Source organism: Vigna radiata, chromosome 1, assembly GCF_000741045.1.
Source record: "Vigna radiata var. radiata cultivar VC1973A chromosome 1, Vradiata_ver6, whole genome shotgun sequence".
NCBI classification, from domain to species: Eukaryota; Viridiplantae; Streptophyta; class Magnoliopsida; order Fabales; family Fabaceae; genus Vigna; species Vigna radiata.
The window spans coordinates 35,608,097-35,612,295 of NC_028351.1; positions in this window are offsets into that span (position 1 = coordinate 35,608,097).

The following is a 4,199-nucleotide window of genomic DNA, read 5'->3' on the forward strand; positions in this document are numbered from 1 at the left end:
TACTTCCGACAAAATAATAGTTACTCAAATATTTAGAATAAAACAAAAGTTTGAAATAAACAAAATAACGCATATTGGCATAATAATGGTAAACAAGCTATATAGATAAAACGTACGTGTGGGAAAAAATGGGTTGATATTGTCGCAACCGAGATCGCGACGGGAAGACGATCCGAAAAGAAACGAGTTTCAAAAAAGAGTTTTGGAGTCGCCACCATAGTTTATTCTGGAAAACTACGGAAAAACCATAAAATGACAAGACACGGTCCACGAAAACCAAAGATTGGGTTCGAGAGTCGGTTACGTGTAGGGAAGGTATTAGCACCCTACAACGCCTGCCCGAAGGCAGTACCTTTAATTAAACGTGCGAATGTGATGTGGTTTTCAAAATGTTTAACTATCCCCAAGAACAAAAATTTAAAGAAACAAAAAATATTTTTTTAGTTTTTTGTGCCCGACAAGGATTGACCTTGCTCCTACGTATTCTCAAAAATGAGAAATCAGGGTTACGTAGTTCTAGGAACTGTTTGAAAATTTTGTCTGAGAAATTGTTAAGAAAATTTTTTTGGAAAATATTTGAATTTTTGCGAAGTGAACCTGACAAGGACTGACCTTGCTCCTACGTATCTCCACTTTTGATGGAGAATCAAGGATCACGTAGTTCTGGGAGAAAGATTGTTTGTTGTTTGAAAGAGGACGTTTTGTTTTTGGTATTTTCATGTGAGAAAGAGTAAAGGTTTTTTAGCACAAGGACGATGCGAGCGATCACACATGTGCTTAAACCTCTAAGACATTTTTTTTGATATATTTTTTATAAAAGAAGAAAAGCACACGTGCTTAAACCTTTAAAACATTTTTTGATATTTTTTATAAAAGAAGAAAAGGTTTTAGCACGAGGACGATGCGAGCGATCACACACGTGCTTAAACCTTTAAAGCATTTTTTGGTATTTTTTATAAAAGAAGAAAAGGTCTTAGCACGAGGACGATGCGAGTGATCACACANTTTATAAAAGAAGAAAAGGTCTTAGCACGAGGACGATGCGAGTGATCACACACGTGCTTAAACCTTTAAAGCATTTTTTGATATTTTTTATAAAAAAAGAAAAGGTCTTAGCACGAGGACGATGCGTGCTATCACACACGTGCCTAAACTTTTAAAATATAGTTTTTGTTTTTGTGGTTTTTAATATTTATATATAAGTAGATAAAATAAAATAAATAGGTAAATAACAAAATGAAAATAAAAAGTAGAAATAAAATAAACTAAAAAGTTAAGTGACAAAAAAAAACAAGATAATAAGTGAAAAATGTGTGGTGGCACCTAGACAAGAAGAGGGGTGTTCAAACCAATTTATAAGCAGTCTGGGCTTCAGCCCAAGTGGAAATGGGGTGAAAATGTGAACAAAGTGGGTGCATCAAAGTTTTTTTTTGAATGAATGAGCTTGAGCCCAAACAGATGGGGTGCGAGAGTGAGAAATAAGGGGTGCGCGTAGGAGGAAAAGTTTTGTTTTTGTCTCTTTTTTTTTGTAAAAGGAAAGGGCTGGTCACAACTTAGGCCCAAGGCTTCTGCACTCTCCAACCCAGAAACTTAGGGCGTTACTCCCTGCACCTCTACAAATGCTCCTTCTACCTTCCCATCTCTTTTTTACCCTTTAATATATTTAAACGAATGTAAATTAAACGAATCTGAATATACATTCCGCAGCCCTTGACGGACGTTAAAATCCATTTAAGAAAATCGTTTTTGTTTAAAAAAATTCTTGTTCAGAAGAAGTGATCCTTTCCTGCTATGTTTTCTTGCTTTTTATTTTTCCAACCTAATCTAAAGCATTCATGAGTGGATTTGACTAATCAGCACAGACATTTGTTACCATCCACTTTATATATGTCCACCCAGGGGAATTCAAAAATCCATTCATTTTTCTTTTTAATTTTTCAAATATCTTTAAATGACACTTAATACCAACTAATTAATTCCACCAAAAAACTGAATTACAGGACCCCTAAATGCTTCTTCTTCATGTCTCGTTCTTCCTTCCAAAACCAGATAATATATATATAGAGAGAGAGAGAGAGCATCATCACCACCTATAGGGTGACTTATATAAGCTCATATAATTACGTCTACTTCTGCAATTTACTACAACTACCTGGTTTAACTTTTGTGATGAAAGGTAGCACTTTTCGGAGACCCACAGAGGCTTGTGAGCGTTGTGTGGGTGAAAGCCTTGCAAGCATACGAAGAAGGTGACCACCGCTTCCGAGTCAGACTCAGAGGTTTTATGAGCTTTCAGGTGGTGGATGGAATGAGCTGAGTGGTCTTTCTCTTCACTCACCAGTTTGAACATAAGTGGATGCAGAAACGAAGTACCACCAACAAATGATCACCGCACATACCGCCGCACCACCGTTGAATGACCACCGCGCACACTCCTATACCACCGCACCATGGATAATGACAACACGCCACTAACCAAAACCAAAATAGAGAAGAGGAAACAAATATGGAGGAGAGAAAGTGAGAGTTGGAGTGAGAAACATATATGAAAAAGTGAGAGGGGGTGCAGCTACATGAGATTTAGGATTTTAAAAAATAAAAAAAAAATATGATTAAAGTAAAAATGGGTACTTTTGTAATTAAAAAAATTTGGAAAAATTTGAGGAAGTTGAGGGAGCATTGGTGGAGGTGGTGGGAGCAACACCCAGAAACTTATCAGGGTTCTCCCCAATCTCCCTCATTCTTCCATTTCATCCAACACCCAGGAGATTCAAACCTCTGAACGAAGAAATCCTGGAGGCATTCACCTCCGTCGCTCATGCACTCGTCGCTGCCTCCGTTCAAACGATCGGCCACCATGATGGGCCCCTGCTCCGTCCAAGGCGTCACCGGCGACCAAACGCCACTAGAGCTGCCACCAGCCGGGACGTGAAATCCCTCCTCTCTTTCCCTCGCGCGAGAAAGGGAAGCACCGCGCTCCTTCCGTTCGACCGGCCACCGCGAGTCGCCGTCCAAGCCGCCACCAACTCCACCGTTCAACGTCGACGCCGTCTTCGCCGAAGATGCTTCCTCACTGGCGCCGGGAGTAAGCTAGAGAATCCCACCGTGAAGACGCGCGCCACTAATCTTCTCCCCTCTTATTTTTCTATCGTTAGCGCGCAGGGTAACCCTTTCCCTACCGTGGTCGCAGCTGCCAAAGAGACGGAAACCACCGCCACTGAATCCGCTGTCTATTGATCCCGGAGGTTTGTCGAGACAACGCTTAGGAGTTTAGGATTTCTATTCTGGTGGTGTGATTTGTTTGTGATTTTCGTTCTGTGCATCACTGTTCAAGGGGTTTAACTCCTTTGTTGGAGGCTTGAGATGAACAGAGGTAATATTTGGTTTGTGATTGCTGTGACTGATTGGGGGGGTGAACAAGGGGTTGATGACCGAGAAATGGTTCATTTTTCTGCTTCAGGTGTTGGCCATGCTTTTCTGCGTGTGGGGTAATCAAGACAAAGATGGATGAGGCAAGCCATTCTGGAGAACAGTTTTCAATAAAAAGGCACGGGATTTCCGATTTGGTCTGCGTGTTTGTTTGATATAGGTGAAAGGCGAACTCAAGGTTCAGGGTAGTGATACAAGTAGAGGGGCATTGAAACCTTGATGTTGTGGAGAGTATACCTAGTCTCTATTGTTGTCTCATGGAAATTACAAGCAATGAAACTACATTTCGGTTACGTGTAGGGAAGGTGTTAGCACCCTACAACGCCTGTCCCAAGGCAATATTTTTAATTAAATGCGTGAATAAAGATGTGGTTTGCAAAATACTTAACTATCCCTAAAAATAAAATTTTAAAGAAACAAAATATATTTTTTATTTTTTGTGCCCGACAAGGACTGGCCTTACTCCTACGTATTCTCAAAATGAGAAATCAGGGTTACGTAGTTCTAGTATAAAGATTGATTGTTGTTTGGAAAAGGATGTTTTGTATTTTTGGTATTTTTCTGTAAGGAAGAAGAGAAGGTTTTCTAGCACAAGGACGATGCGAGCGATCACAGATGTGCTTAAACCTTTCAAATATTTTTGATTATTTTTATGAAAAGGAAGAAAAGGTTTTATAGCACAAGGACGATGCGTGCGATCACACATGTGCTTAAACCCTTAAAATATTTTGATTATTTTTATAAAAAGGAAGAAAAGGGTTTTCTAGCAC